Source organism: Mercenaria mercenaria, unplaced genomic scaffold, assembly GCF_021730395.1.
Source record: "Mercenaria mercenaria strain notata unplaced genomic scaffold, MADL_Memer_1 contig_4848, whole genome shotgun sequence".
In the NCBI taxonomy this organism is placed as follows: Eukaryota; Metazoa; Mollusca; class Bivalvia; order Venerida; family Veneridae; genus Mercenaria; species Mercenaria mercenaria.
Window position 1 is genome coordinate 12,515 of NW_026463109.1, and position 17,608 is coordinate 30,122.

Consider the following 17,608-nt stretch of genomic DNA (forward strand, 5'->3'; position numbering starts at 1 on the left):
TCACCTTCATATCGGTATGATCTTTTTCATTATAATCATGATATTATAAGATATTGTTTGTCCACACAAAGAACTCATTGCTACAGTATACACGAGTTTTATCATTATTACTATTTTTAATATTATTACAGTATCTTTTATCATTATTTTCATTTGTAATATTAGAATATAATTATCAGAAAACAACAATTATCTATATAATTATTATTATTATTATTCCACATTTACCAAAGGAAAATTAATTTCTTTCAACTCCAATGCACACATCTTCATAGTCTAGTTGGGACCCCTGCTGTGTTAATTGCCCTCTAATCAGCTACCGTTACATAATCTCTGATAATGAACATGGGAGGTGCTTGTTTGAGGGGGGGGGGGGGGGGGGCACTTATATAGTAGTGGATCTAGGCCTTTAAGGAAAAAGAATCAAGTTGTGCCGTGTGTCCATACATCATAAAAGCCTAATCATTCATACACGTCAACGGAACGACATATAACATGCGCAACGGAATTAACTGTAAGAGTTCAAACCAAACGTAGTGTACGCGGTGTACTGTAGACGTTGCCAGTCCGACATATATGTAGGGAAAACCGGCGATACTTTGTACCACAGACACTTATTAAACCTATCCGGGATTACAACAAAATATGACGATCCAGTGGCCGTCCATTTTAACACCAACGGCCACAATAAGGTCGGCTTTGCGGTGATGTGACTGGTAAAGCTGCACGCATAACAATTGAAAACATATCAAAAACAAACTAAGGACATACCGGCCCTATGACATAAATACAAAAAAAAAATAGTGCTCCACTGTCTAACAATCATAAGAAACACACGTCAAGGACGTAACGTCAATTCAGTTTTCTTATATAAGCCGCAGGTCGAAAGCTACGGCTACTGCATTTAAGCGTTTTTAATCAAATATATATATACATAATTCATTCAGTAACAACATGATATTACCTTTACAAGGTAAAAAATAAACAGAACAAATGATATCAAATATTATGACAGGGGATAAGTTTAAAGTTTTTTGAGACATGTTTTAAATGTTATTGAGCAATTTATACATAGCATACAAAACTTTTGTGCCCTTATGCCATTTAATACTAGTGTACCATATTCAGTTATAATAATAAAATACAAATATAAGACAGTTTATGCATATCACAAACAAACATAATATCAATATAATCAACCCAGTAATTATTTCGTTTCAACATTGCACATAAACGTTTTTAGCAGCAAACAACTATTTCAAAATCCCATCCGCTTAACTCAATATAGACAGCTCAAATGATTGGAACGTGGGGTTGTGAGTTAGATCCCCGCCAGGGCGATGTATGTGTTCTCTCTGAAATACTTTGAATAGAACGCTAAACGTACAACAAAACAAAGAATTCAATATTAATTCAAAATATTTCTTTATCATGCTATTGATCAATGGTTGCTAGATATAATTTTGTTGGTGTTAACGTCACACCAACAAAATTATAGGTCATATGGCGACTTTCCAGGTGGGAGACCCAGGAGCTCCTTAGGACGGACATTATTCAGGCACGAGCGAGCACCTGGGTAGAACCACTGCCCTTCCGTAAGCAAGTTGTATGGCCTCCTCATATTAAATATTTCTACATCGAACCATCAGCAGTGCGGGGCAAGCGATTTGAAATCAGCGAACAAAACCACTCCGTCATGAAGGTACGCTGCCAGATATAAATCAGGTGTACCAAAGAAAATATATACCTATTTTAGTATATAAAGTTACATAAATCATTACAATGAAAACATATATTTTTGAAAACGGAAAGTTTTAACTATAAAACAACCGTCAAGTTTTGCGAAATTATATCAATATTTGATACATATTCCGTCTTTTTTTCTTTTTTTTTAATATATCTTTTTCATCATTTTATACAGGTCAACATTAAGTAAATTATATTTGTATGGAAAACCAAAGCACAGTTAAATGTCTTTACTGAAACCGATCTCTGTGTAGGTATCCCGTCTGTTGCAACTGCATCTGAAGTATCTCAAAATAGGCATCTTTTCCGAAACCACTCTGACACTAGTCTTCTTTAATGCACGCCCACTTGTCTGTGAAGACGACGCCTTAAAAGAAACATGTCTACATTTGTACAACAAAGTATTACTTCTACTAATTTAGTAATCCATTTTCTATAAATTCCAATCAATATTAGCAAATTATTTGTCAAATAATAAAGAAACAGTTCGGAAATTAGTAAGAATTCTTGCGCCAAGCACTTTCCTTTATTTATGTCTATCATTAATTGAAGTTTCTTTAAAATTCCCTAAACAGTGTAAAGTTACTGTAAGAGCAAACCTTTGAAATATTTAAAATAACAGAGTTAAGGTACTTTGGCTTGAGCTTTCCTCTTATTGCAGCCTATCATTGAAACGTGATTCTTTAAATGTAAATATTTATGCGGACAAAAATTAGAATCATTTAAGTACAAAAAGGGAGGTTATTCAAAATGTTTTAGATAGTTATGGTTCATTCAATGATCATTTTCTCCCGTTGCTACCAATGAATTCCCTTGAGTTTTGTTTTATGCAGTTACAATTCCTTCGCGTGGGGAAACAATATAGCGAAAGAGTCTGCTCATTAAATAACTTTTTTATGTGTCTATGTATAGAATACCACTTCAAGCCAAATACGTCCTGACCGTTCCTTTAATGTATTTACCACAGGTCTGCATCGTGCAGTACCTTACTGTTGGTGCGCATTCTTCACAAGTGACTAAATGTCCGCAAGGAAGGAAAACAATGCAAACGTCGTTTTGTTTGCATTTTGTGCATATTGACTGTTGCTTTAACTTCTCATTTTCCTCTTTCAGTTTTTTCTGCTCCAACAGTTGAGATTTTCCTAGAGAAATAAGACACATCTATAATTAGTTTACGCAAGAAACTCATTAAATTTACAGAATGAGGTTTTGTTTAATCATATCCCCCAGCTTATTATTGGAAGGTGATTTTCTGATTACTCAAAATCACCTTCTCTATGTAACCGTACAACAGAATTTAATCAGGAACAGACTGTCTCACAACTATTTCGTATCTATCCGCTGTACAATGTAGTTCAATGCGGAATAATTTACCACCTCTGACGTCATTATCGTTACAGACCGGAACATTTGGCCTACTCTATCACCACCTTTGAGGCAGCCACTCATGCCCAGTAAAAATTGTTCAACATACTTTGAATATATACCAATGGTGCAGTAATTTCCTACGAATAACTATCGGCTGAATGCCATTATTTCACATCTTTTTACTTTACGGGGGGTTTGAATGCATAACGGTATATATCACCAAAGCGCAGTATCATATTGATGATATGGTTGGCCGAATCAAATCCTATATGTATTGGGTTTCTTACTATCAAAGCAGTGTTATAGGCAAAGCTGTCTGGGAGAAATGGTCAAACAAATTCCTTCACAAGAGTATTTATTATAAAAACGAAGATAAATACAAGTGTGATAACATACTAAAAGTCCTCAACAAAATCCCTAGGCGTTACTTGAAAAAAGACGTATTTAATCTGCAAAGTACTGTACACAATGTTATGTCTCGAACGTCCTGCCATACTCCGCAGTAAAGTTCACGGTTAGGAAATATAACGCTATACCGTGTAAATAATATGTCTCGGAATCGGACAATAACTGAAAAAACAATTTAAATCATTGGCAATCATCGAACATTCTGCATGTGGTAAGTTTGTTTATGATAATATTTCTTGGGAAAATCCATAAATATGTCTTCAGTACGGAAATAAATGAAAATCATGAAAAGTTTATGCTTGTTGCGGTCTAGCAGACGACGCAATGTGAAATGCGGTTTATGCACCTAAAAAACATTATTTGCGACTGAAATGGGAAAAGTATTGAAATTATATATATTTGATATGCTTACAAAGGTAGCATGTAGAAAAAAAATGAAAAAACCCGAAGTATAGGAAGTCCCTCTTTCCGAATTTTTTAAAACTATGGAACGCCATCGCTGACATAAATTTTATAAACTATATAATATCAATTTTTATTTCTTTTTTTAAATAGTCATGTACTTGTAACCAGGATTAAAACAAGTTCAATTCCTTAGTATATTTATGTTCCTGATGTCACTGAGAATTTTGTTTACTAGTTGGATCCTATAATAAACTTACAACTTATTCATTATTACAGTTGCTGCACAAGAATTCCACACCTGTTGTGTAATATGATCTGAAGTTCAAGTAATGAGGTAGCTACTTACATAGTTATTTAATCTCATTGTCTTTGAATGGATTTTTATATGATAATAACATTTTCTTTGCTATATAGCATAATAGATATATTTGTAAACAGACTTGAAAATAGAATTTCTTAGCATATTTATCTTCTTGATGTCCCTGATTTTTTGTTCATTATTTATTTATATTCATTTGGATCCTGTATTAAACTTATTACTTATTTTATTATTACAGTTGCTGCAGAAGAATTCAACACCTGTTGTGTATTATGGTATTGGTATTTAGCTGAAGTTAGGTCATGAGGTAAATACTTAAGTTATTAGTTATTTGTGACTGAAATGGTAAATTAGGGAATTTGTATATATTTGATATGCTTTCAGGAGTATCATGTAGGGAAATATGGGGGAAAAGCAATAAAGAAAGTCTCTCTTTTTTATTATTTAACTATGGAACGCCATCGTGGACATAAATTTTATGCATAAAATAATGTCCATTTTTTATTATTTTTTTTAAATAGTCCTGTACTTGTAACCATTACACTTCCTTAGCATATCTATGTTCCTGATGTCACTGAGAATTTTGTTTACTAGTTGGGTCCTATAATAAACTTGTAACTTATTTCAGTATTACAGTTGCTGCAGAAGAATTCCACACCTGTTGTGTATTATGATCTGAAGTTCAAGTCATGAGGTAGTTACTTACATAGTTATTTAATCTTATTGTCTTTGAATGGATGTTTGTATGATAATGTTATTTTCTTGGCTATTAAGCATATAAAATATATTTGTAAACAGACCTAAATACAATTTCTTAGCATATTTATCTTCTTGATGTCCCTTATTTTTTGGTTCATTATTTATTTATATTCTTTTTAAACTTATTACTCTTTTTAATTATTACAGTTGCTGCAGAAGAATTCAACACCTGTTGTGAATAATGATATTGGTATTCAACTGAAGTTCAGATCATGAGGTAATTACTTAAAAGTTATTAGTTATTTAATTTCATCATCTTTGAATGGATTTTTGTATGATAATAACATTTTCTTGGCTCTTAAATGTACATAGAGATTGTTCAATGATCTTTTGAATTTCAAGTAACTTTTTCGTATTATAGTATAGATTATTGATACATTTGTATTTCTATTCCAATTGCAGTACTTCTGATGAAAACACTTGCGTTTTATGTGGCGTTAGAGACGACAACCCCACTTCAGTTCTTGGCGACAGGGGATGCCAGAGCATCATAGCAGCCAGCAAGAATAAGGGTTAGTGCTTCTTAAAAGCAAGTATTTAAAGGGTCTTGTGTTGTAGGCTCTCCTGATCTATATATATCAGTTTAATATTTCGTACTATAGTGTCATCTAGTATAACATTATCTAGGTAGCACAATAACATTGCCATTTTCTTAAATTGTTTCTTCCAAAACTTGTAAAATCGTTTCTTTTATACTTACTAAAGCTGAAATGAATTCATTCAGTATTGTCTATGATTAAACTATTGTCACACACGCGCACACATGCATGCACATGCGTGTATTATCCAAAATATATTTCTTCAGCAACATCAAATATGTAAGAAACATGAAATTCTAAATGAAAGCATAAATAAAGATTAATGTAAGGTTTATTAGTTATAAGTAAAGTAAATTTGTATGAATTACAGGTCGAACGTTGGTCGTCTCACCTGGACAGCAAGTTCACAAGGAATGCAGGAGGATTTACTGCCACCCCAATCAGAATCGTCTCAATAGCAGCAGCAAAGAAAATTTATATACAAGTCCAAGTACTAGACAGTCATTAGAATTATCATTTGACTTTCAAACGAAGTGTTTTTTCTGTGGAACAAATGCAACACATAAACAACATAAACGTAAACGAGGTAGAGATGTTCACCCTGTTTTAACATTAGAGTTTCAAAAGTCTATTAAAGATGTTTGTTTAGAAAGAAATGATGATTGGGTGATATAGTATTAGGCCGATTAGAATGTGTTTGTGATCTTCCTGCTGCTGAAGCTAGATATCACCAGTCTTGTTGTTCTAATTTTAGGTCTGGATATAAAATTCCAAAATGTTTTCAGTCACCAGTGACAGATGATGGAGCAGCATATGAGACGGACCAGTGCAGCAAGACAAAGAAAGGCAGACCTGCTTGCGTTTGTGCTGACAATGCCTTCAAAACTGTTTTGGAAGAATTTGAGGAAACTGAAATTGGGTTTACCACAATCAGCGACTTGGTACAAAAAATGGCATCCATTTGTGGTGAAGATAACTCGTACAGCACAACATATATGAAAAGAAGAATGCTAGAGCATTATGGTAATAGTATTATAATTACAGAATTGAATGGAAAATCCAATGTTGTTACTTTCAGAAGTAGAGCCCATGCTATTTTACATAACTATTATCACAGACAAAATAAAAATGACAGTGAAAGTGAGAAACTGGCAATCATAAAGACAGCAGGAAAACTGATTCTGAATGACATCAAAGATATGGAGGAAAATACAGAGATATACCCATCTGCAAATGATATGTCAACTGAAGGCAACAGAAAATATGTACCTCCTAGTCTAGTAACATTATTACAGCAACTCATTGACCAAAAGGACCCAGAGAGAATTATCACAGCTATTAGCCAAGCAATTGTCCAAGCAGCGATTCCTAGAAGTATAATATGTCCTCTCCAGCTTGGATTAGGTGTTCAGTTACATCACCAGTTTGGATCAAGAATTCTCATAGAGACCCTAAACAGTCTAGGCTTCTGCTCTTCTTACCAAGAAGTACAAAAATACGAGAAATGTGCAGCATATACTCAAGGCAATGCAGTTGACAGGAACAATGTTGAACAGTATGTACAATTTGTTGCTGACAATATAGATCACAACACTGCGACGATTGACGGCCATAACACATTCCATGGAATGGGCATAATTGCAACATTTACACCAAAGGACAACAAAAGACGAGTTGTGCCCAGGATACAAGTAACAAATGAAGAGCTTGTCAAAATTGGGAAAATCAATATAAAATATTATAAACAAAATGACAATGTCCTTGAAAATGTCATATTTGAGAAGTTGTTGGATATAGATTGTGAGGATCCTATACCTGGAAACTTCGAGTTTATTGTTAAAATTACACGCCCACTAAGACCAATGACACCAAGCTGGTCTGGAATCATGCAAACTGTTCAGAAGGGTGAACATCCAGGAGAGTCCAAAGTCCAGTTCCTTCCCATGATAGACATGAACCCAAGTGATATGTCCTGCATATATTCCACCTTGACATACGTTGCACAGCAAGCCCGTTTGATGAACATTGACCCTGTCATAACATTTGACCAACCACTGTATTGGAAGGCCATGACTATCATAACAAACGAACCAGATTCTAGTGAGCTGAAGAGAGCTGTAATCAGACTTGGTGCCTTTCATATGGAAATGAGTTTCTTGGGGTGTATAGGGAAGATTATGGAAAATAGCGGTCTTTCAGAACTACTAAGCACTGTATATGCTCCAAACACTGTTTGCCATATGCTAAGTGGAAAGGCGGTTCAGAGGGCAATTAGAGGTCATTTCTTGGCCAGTGATGCACTTGACCAGCTCATTATGGAGAAGACATTTCCTGAGTTAATGGAAACGCAGTATACAGATGAGAATAACAATAATGCTGAAAAGGGAGAAGCAATGATGAAGCCTACTCACCTGAACAGAGAAAATTAGTCACAATTTTTGAAAGTGTACTCGAGCAGAAAATTGATCAACGGCTACTAGTAACTGAAGACAATGTAAATCTTAAAGAAATGGTTGACAAAGTTGAAAGTACTAAGCATACATTGAAAAATTCTAGAACTGCAAAATTATGGCTACAATACTTAGAAATGATCAACCTACTGAAACAGTTTATCGCAGCTGAAAGGATTGGGAATTGGCGATGTCACCTCAAGAGTTTGAAAAACATGCTTCCTTTTTTTGCAGCTGCAGGACATAATCTGTACACGAAATCAAGCTACATGTACCGTCAGCAAATGAACTGTCTTCATATAACACATCCTGAAGTTTGCCAAGCATTTGAAAAGGGATTGCATGTGGTCCGAAGGTCAAACAGAATGTGGGGTGGTCTTTCTACCGATCTGGTTATTGAACAAGTACTTATGCGCAGTGTCAAGTCTGTAGGTGGACTGACAAGAGGCAGAGGATTGTCAGAGTTACAACGAACGCAGTGGATTTTGTCTATGCCAGCCTGTGCAGAAATAAATTTTGCAATGCAAGAATATACTAACAAGAAATACAATACAAGTGATCAGCACAAGGATATTGCAAAATCTCGAATCGACAGGGATGAGAAAGATCGGCAAGTGTTTTTAGAGTTTCTTCGGGAGCGAAACCCATTTTCAGATGAAGCAAACCTGAGAAATATTGAAACGGGAAGTTTAGCAGACGTAAATGTAAACGCGGACACGGCAAGAAATGTAGGTGAGAAAATACTGAAGAACATGGAAGGGAAAAAGGTTCTTGAACATTCGTTTAAACGTACCGATCAAGCTGTTACATTGGGGTCCAAAACAAATATCAAAGTTGGTGGAGAAGAGTTCCATGTAGACCCTCAGCTACTGTTCCAAAGAATTATGGCAGTTGCGGACAGCTATACTGATGATCCTGAGGAGATATTTAAGCATGAGTTGTCAGCAAATCCATCAGCACTTTTTGACAATTCAGGATTAATGAGAGAAGCACAGAAGCCTCAAATCGCTAACACTATATGGGACTTGGGACAATGTGATGCAACATATATACCACCCATGACCGTGTGTCATATTGTTTTGGATGGCGGATCTCTACTTCAACGAATCCCTTGGGAATATGGATCCTCGTTTGGAGCAATATGTAGTAATTATTGCAGATTTGTCGAAACAAACTATAAAAATGCACATATTGTATTTGACGGGTATGAAAATGGGCCTTCTACAAAAGACACAACACACGAACGAAGGACGAAAGGCAGAATAGGAGCAAAATATCCTTCAGCGAGAGTTACACTTGTAAAACCAAAAAGGAATCGATCTTGACAAATAAAGAAAACAAACAGAACTTCATCAAGATGTTAGGAGAAAAATTATTACATACCAATTGTAACGTCCACTATGCGGCAGACGATGCTGATCTCTTGATAGTGAAAACAACAGTGGAATTATCAGATGAAAAACCGACGGTGGTTATTGGTGACGATACAGACCTTTTAGTTTTACTGTGTCATCATGCGGAAGAAGGCAGGGAAAAGATATTTTTTAAGTCTGACTCTGGTTCAAAGAAAAAGAAAATTTGGGATATTTCTAAGACAAAGAATGTACTAACTGAAGGCATATGCAGTGTTTTACCTGTTGTCCACGCATTCTGCGGTTGTGACACTACATCGAGGATATACGGAATAGGAAAAGGAATTGCTCTAAAAAAAGCCATGGTCGACACAGATTTCCATGCAAATGCAAAGATTTTTCTGAAAGAGTCCACTCACGAAGAGGTCGAAAGAGCAGGAGAGCAAATGATGTGTACGTTGTTCAATGGCAAGAAAATTGAAGGTTTAGATAGGCTAAGATACAGAAAGTTTTTTCAGCGTGTCAGTACAGGCACAACAGTTGTACAAGTACAGAGTTTACCACCAACTTCTCGATCGGCCAAATATCACAGCTACAGGGTGTACCTACAAGTTCAGACATGGCTTGAAAGAATACTACAACCACGGGAATGGGGCTGGTATGAAAAAGATGGCAGGCTTACCCCACTGAAATGTGATTTACCTGCTGCGCCAGAGAGACTTTTGAAAATCATAAGATGCAACTGCAAACAAAATTGCGACTCTCGAAGATGCACTTGCCGTAAGCATGGTCTGCCTTGTTCTACTGCCTGTGGGGAATGCAATGGAATCGGTTGTAGCAATGTTCAATCAGTAGAAGATGAACTGGAAAATTAAATAATGTGCATGAAGGGATACTGAAGCTTAATGATAATATTTGCTTGCCCCTCAGTCTCAAATGTTTCTTTGTTGATACTTGTCAACATGAAAAGTACTTGTCAGTATAACATTCTCTGCAAATGTATCTACTAAGCCTGTTGTATACTTCATTACATTTGAAGGCAGACTATTTTGTATCATAGTTATTTAAAAACGTAGTATTAGAAATGAGTTATAATTATTACCATATAATTTATATTACTATGTTTCAGTTGGTCAGTACATGCTTATTGCTTTTTAAAATACTCTGCTAATCAAAGTATTTTGTCATAGCGCTATAGATTATTAACAAACGATTATGTTGTAGTCACACGGAAGAGCTAATTTCACCGATGTATATAAGTTTCTAAGATCTCACAATTTATTATACAGTGATATTGTACATATAATGAGAATAACAGTAGAAATTTGATAACAGTGCAAACATATTATTGTTACTACAGCCGAACATGTTCTGTAAAAACCACAAACAGGAAGAACAAAAACTTACCTTTGTTGACTGGTGGTCTCAATTAACAGGTGAAATATCCATTAATAATGGTCTCATGGTAATAAAAACTGGTGCCGTTTGGCATTGCATCAGTGTTTTTGTTAAGGTGGTCTTATCTACAGGTGGTCTTCAACATAGGTTTGACTGTATATGGATTCTAGATATTACATGATATGTACCTATGTATTAAAGTGGGTGGGGTACAGATCAGGACTTCAATCACATGCTATTATGAATTTAGCATGTATTGTATGTATCAATTTTGCAAACAATATGTATTTTGACATAACTGTTTTATTGTTTTACTATTTATATTCAAGATAGATATCTCTAATAGGGCTGAAGTGTATGTTTAATTAAATTTGATGAAGTGATTGTAAATATGAACACATATATGAATAAATCTATTATTGCACTGAATGTGTTTGAAAAAAAACATATTGTTAAAATACTAATACCAGAAAAATGTAATACATGTAATGTGCAGCATTTTATTTATATACATTTTTCCAGTAAGTAATTGCTTGTTACTTATAAACAAAAGTTCTGCTTTATAATGTGCCATCTCGATATTTACTGAGGTTGTTAGTTTAAGTGATACTTTACACAGATAAATATATTTATAAGATCTCATAATTCTTTGTAAAATAAAATTGTATATAATAAGAATAAATGTAACACTGTAAAAATAATGCTATATACACATCATTGTTACTAAATGGAAACTACCTGTTAATTCATATGATTATCTTTATAATGTAGTGGGTGGGGTACAGTTCGGGTCTTTATACACATATTAGCGCTTGTGCCATTTTTGGAATGGATTCTTTTCATACACGTACTAACATAAATCACATTCCATCAGTACTGTGCTATCGGTACTTTGATTTCAAATAACCGCCTGGGGTTACATGTATTATCGTGTAATACTTTCTTCAGCTATTTGTTTTAAGTGTTCAATCTGCAACTTCATTAATCACTTAAAAGTTCATTACTAAGTCCAACTAATTTTTATTTTGTAGACTTGTTTCTACGTTTGAGAGGAATGTTAGTAATATGTTTAACTGCCATGGAACTAAATAATGGATTATATTTTACTAGTATTTAAAGATATGAAAAACATATTTGGTTTACATGTTAACATAAAAAAAGAGAGATTTTATAAAAATGTTTGCATTGAGTATTGTTTTTTATATTAACTAGGATACTCTGACATCAGTTTAACAATCCACATGCAAATTAAGTCAAAATTGTTTTTATATCATTATTTCGGTGTCCTAAATGTCTGATTGACAATCAGAAAAGATTTTTTTCCACCCTCAGAGTTCTTAAGAAATATGTATCATATCAATGGTATTGTCTTATATTTAAAAAGAAATCTGGGTAAAACCTTGTTACTGAAAAAGGTGCATCAAACAATATATTCAGTCTCACAAACATGCTTAATTAATTAGATCCCTTTACTTAACAAGAGGGCCATGATGGCCCTATATCGCTCACCTGAGTTTAGTTGCTTGCTTGATCAAATTTCTTTGCTAAAGCTTCAAACACAAAAAATAGGCGAGTAGGTCACAGTAAAGATAATTCAAGATAACTACTGAAATCTGTACGAAAAATTATACAGGTGATCCAGATCTCTTTGCTTTAGCTTCAAAAAGAAAAGGAAGTAGGTCAGTAGGTCAGGGTTAAGAATATTAAAGATGAGTATTGAAATCTGTATCAAAAACTATACACATGGTCCAAATTCTACGCTGTAACTTCAAAAACAAGAAAGTAGGTCAGTAGGTCACAATTAAGACTTTTCAAGATGAGTATTGAAATTTGTATCAAAAATTATACATGTGGTCCAAATAACTTTGCTGTAATTTCAAAAACAAGAAAGTAGGTCAGTCGGTCAAAATTAAGACTATTCAAGATGAGTATTGAAATTTTTATCAAACATTTTACAAGTGGTCAAAATCTCTTAGCTATGTAAAACAAGAAACCACCCATGCGTGGCCTATATTGACCCCACGGTCATGATTTGAACAATCTTGTAACAAAACCACTTGAGCATACCACATACTACATATCTAAGCTCTGGGCCTTATGGTTTAAGACAAGAATTTTTTTAAAGGCTTTTCCCTGTACAAGTCTATTTAAGCCATGTGCCCCCAGGGCGGGCCATTTTTAACCCCCGGGGAATAATCTTAACAGTCTTGGTAAAGGACTACTATACGATGCATCAACCAAATATTAAAGCCCTAGGTTATGTGGTTTTGACATGAAGATTTTCAAAGTTTTCCCCAAAGAAGTCTATATAAACCATGTGACCCACAGGGCGGGGCCATATTTGACCCCAGGGACATAATTTGAACAATCTTGGTAATGGACTACTATAGAATGCTACATATTAAATATCAAAGCCCTAAGCCATGAGGTTTTGTACAAGAAGATTTTCAAACTTCCCTATGTAAGTGTATATAAACAATGGGTGGGGCCATATTTGACCCCAGGGGGATAATTTGAACAAACTTGATAGAGGACCATTAGATGATACTACATACGAAATATCACAGCCCTAGGCCCTGTAGTTTTGGACAAGACGATTTTCAAAGTTTTGCCTATATAAGTCTATGTAAACTATGTCAGCCCCTGGGCGGGGCCATATTTGACCCTAGGGGGATAATTTGAACAATCTAGGTAGAGGACTACTATATGATGCTACATACCAAATATCAAAGCCCTAGGCCCTGTGGTTTTGGAATAGAAGATTTTTAAAGGTTTTCCTTTCGGTTGCCATGGCAACCAGAGTTCTGTACGGAATTCAATTCTTTGAATAATGTTTAAAGAAGACCATCCAAGGAACATCTCTGTGAAGTTTCATCAAAAGTGGGCTGGTGATTTAGGAGAAGTTGTTTAAAAGAATGTGCGGACGGACGGACGGACGCCGGACGGTGAGCGATCACAATAGCTCACCCTGAGCCTATGGCTCAGGTGAGCTAATAAAAACGCCAATTGAAACTAAGTACATACGTGTTTCTCTTGAACTCTCTGGGCCACTCATGTGAGTTGACAAAGAGGGCCCTACAGAACTTGGCTTTGAAGATAAATTCGAACTGTTTGCTTCATTTGTACTCGTCGCTTGCGCTTCTGTTGTTCTTTGCGTTTCAATACTGTTCCGATCCCTGTGTTCTGATGTTATTCCATTCATAACGGTAGGTTCATGTCGAGAAAGAGACGACTGTGTTATTTGCTCTTCTTGTTGACGGTGTTCTCCATTTTGTACTGTATTCGAGGCATTGTCAGATTCTTCTATCTCAAATATCTTTTCCACTAAATGTGCAGCTGTTAAGTCATTCTGTCCTGAAATTAGATTTAAGAAAGGGAAGATGTTGTTAGTCGTAATTTTAACGACATTTAAACTGACTATATAAAAAAGCAAGAACAACTTGTAAAACACATATGCTCCCACATTATGGCATGCCCTTTGTGGTTTGACTACAATAATTAAAGTAACTGATAGGAAACGGTTTTCAATTTCGAGGTAAGTCTGACCTTGACCTTTTTATACTTACCCTTAAAACTATAGGGGTCATCTACTCATCTTACGAAGTCTGACTACTTTAAGTTTAAGGTTTCTCCAGTTATTGAGTGGACTTGGTGGCGTTTCCAGTCTTAACTTACTTTACCTTTGAATTCTGGATAGAGATAATCTACTGACCGCACGCAATCATCCTATGCAGTTTGACGACGGTAGGTCTACGATTTCTCCAGTTATTCGGCTGGAACTGTTTTCAGTCTGAATGTCAAAGAAACAACTCGTCGCAGGGGGCATACAACTGCGCTTATAATACTAGTAATATACAAGCAGATCCGCATATACATGTGCGTAAGCGTACACTTTCGAATGTAAGGAATGCTTTAACGGTCCTAAAGATAATAAATACACTGAGAATGCTGATTACTTACCATTTACTTCTACTATCGCTTTAATAGCCCTTCGTATAATATTTGGATGGTATCCAATTTCTAGAACACTTTGAGCAGCGTCGGTGTGCATTAGGTTTTCTACATCTTCCCCGCCGCGAGTCTCTCCGTTTGACGCTACAAAACCAAAATAAAAACTAAAATTAATGAAGGCCAAATATATTACAAGTTATAGTAATTTAAAATACTGTATATTTTTGGACCGTGTAATATATCACAAAACGTTTTAATTGAAGTTTGAAGTGGTTACTGGTTACAACAGTTGGGCAATTAGATATTAAATAAAATGTATTTTCACAGAAGTACATACCTGCAGTAGCATTACTCTAGCTCTCTCCGCTCTCGTTTTGCTATAACAGATAATGATAGGTGTTTTATCGATATAGATTTTGCATCTGATCAAAGTAATACTTGACGGAATAATTCTAAGAATAAACAAGTTGGATTATTTATGGTATATTAAATTACAGTGGTTGCACTTTTATGATAGAATAATTTTACTGTTTTTTGATAAGTATTGTATATAAACATAAAACATCACTTTCAATTGTTTGACCTTTTCATGATTATGAAACTTGCGGCTAGTGTTTATAAACAAGATCAAATTATTGAGTTTTAACAATGATGTAAATATCTGAATAATGAATAAAACTAATTCAGCTTATTGTTTAAATAAACTATATCTTCTCCCGTTGTAGATTGTAATTCAAACTTAAAGTGGCTATGTGCGCATCTTACAGCACATAGTGTGTTTTGGTGAATGTTTTATTAAAGCAATTTTCGGTTGTTGTGCATTTAAATGTGTTAGATTAACGATAATGCCGCATAAGTATTTGAAGTTGATTCTTTAGAATAATGAAATCGGACCAATAAAATAATAGTTATTTTCTTCAATCTTCTATGCAGTGATCTCCCTTACCTATGGGATGAGATTTAAGCAACTCCTACATGCAGTTTTACTTATTTAAAAAAGACTGGCCCAGTCAAAATAAGAAGTCATAATTAGAAAATTATTATTTCGTACTGGTAATAGGAAGAGTTTGGTATATTGGGTTAAAAGTTATAATTCTCTCCACCATTTTTAAATATACATCTATTTCAGCTGGGTTTCTACTTGCAAAATGCGCATAATTCCAATTTAAAACAACTTACGTTTTGCGAATATTGTACTGCCATCTGCACAAGATTAACAAATTCTTGACCTCTCATTTGCCTTACAAAGGAGCAATCCTTTGACCATCTCGAGTGCTCAATCCAAGGATCATCTTCCTCAGACCAGTGCCGAAGACCTGCATAAGAAAATATTCAACATCAAAATAAAAAAAAAAACGACAGAAATATTAGCAGCATATTACTATCTTTAAAAAATACCGTTTAATGTTTTAGTATATAGTAGGTAATTCACAAAATATTTTAGGTGCCATTAAGAAATTAAATAATTGCCAATATATTAACTTACCAACACCACACTGAAAGCATCTCACACAGTCTCCAAAAACCAGCGTAGAAAAATCCAGAGTCAGCTAAACTGTCAGGTGGAATAACAATATCACCGCAGTCGTTAAAGCTTGTGACACGCACAGTTTTGCTAGCGTATTTGGGATATTTTGCCAAAGTACCTGTAGTTGTCCCTGAAATGGCATATTTTAATGGATACAATTTCGGTACCTATTCTGGACTGAATCTTCTACTGATTTAATGCAAAAGTTTATTTAAAGTTTCGGTACAATGTGCAGTTACTTTGAAAATGAGTTCGCTACTTGCTAGAACTTGTTATTCCAAAGGATGTTTTCAAATATTTTGTTTATTAAATGTGTTACTTGACAATAAATATGTTTGTTTTCCAACTGAAGTTATATTATGACAAGATAATAAAACACACACCTTCACACACTCTGCCATTTGGTGATGTCATATCGAAACCAACTTTAGAAACCTCAGAGTCACGATCCCCGACTGTTACATGTTCTTGTGGCCGAGAACCTGGCGTGTCTACATGAACAAAATTGCCATGAGCCCTAGCTTGAGCACTACCCAAATGCGTCTGATCAAAAGAACGATTAATTCGTTGATCTGAACTGAAAGCACCTTTTCGTAATACATTTTGAGGAACGTTGTTCACAGCCATGTTTCTAGTATCTTTATGACGTCCCGTATGTTGTAATGATGTGTTAGTGGTAGGATTTGTTTCAGGTCGGGTTGTTGGCTGAATATTTTCAGGTAATATATTGGTATGAGCAGGGGTTCTTGGGATGGTTGAAGCCTGCACAGGAGATTTGATAGGAATGTTAACCTCAGAATTACGGAGAAGAAACAAAGAGCTATAAAAATAATTAGATTGGCAACTTGAAAGGCATATAGAGCAAATCTCGCCAACCTCCCGTGACAAAAAAAAACGAGATCTCGTTTACCGGAAGTGGCGCTTTCTCCACGCGCCATTTTGTATGCGAAAGCAATTATTCATCGGTAATATGACCACGCTTCTTTCGATGGCAAAATAAAACGTGTACTTCGTGTCTAAAGACCATTTCACATTAAACTAATTTTGTTTTAGAAGCTAACATGTATTTTAAATGTGGTTTTAAAGGTACAAATTGTAAATCCATGCTCGCCGATGTTTGTTTTTAGTAAGATAACGCCAAATCACGCTCTGACACGAGCTCACGCGAAATTACAGCCAGTTGCCATTCTGTGTATTTTATACTTCTTTGGAAGAAATTTGCAGTTAGGATTCATTTCACGGTGGACATCCATAGGTATGTCAGATTCACGCCAATTGCTTCGCCTCCGCGCACAACAGTAACATACAACTTCGTCGCCACTATTAGCATAAAAAAATCCAGCTTGTGCTAGTCTTATAATATACGGTTTGTTTTCCTTCGGAAA

The 17,608-nt window shown here is 35.0% G+C and overlaps 1 long non-coding RNA gene and 1 pseudogene across 2 annotated transcripts; one reads left to right on the forward strand and one right to left on the reverse strand.

Moving 5' to 3' along the window:
- Positions 1-851: 851 nt before the first annotated feature.
- Positions 852-16,850, reverse strand: LOC123554118 (E3 ubiquitin-protein ligase XIAP-like; annotated as a pseudogene).
- LOC123540269 (uncharacterized) lies at positions 3,668-6,205 on the forward strand. Of its 2 annotated transcripts, XR_008369556.1 has the most exons (7): positions 3,668-3,733; positions 4,204-4,261; positions 4,485-4,553; positions 4,875-4,940; positions 5,153-5,222; positions 5,408-5,517; positions 5,915-6,205. It is a non-coding gene; the product is annotated as an uncharacterized LOC123540269 (long non-coding RNA). The 2 variants fall into 2 exon arrangements; XR_008369555.1 differs by having other exon boundaries at positions 3,673-4,261.
- Positions 16,851-17,608: the final 758 nt, after the last annotated feature.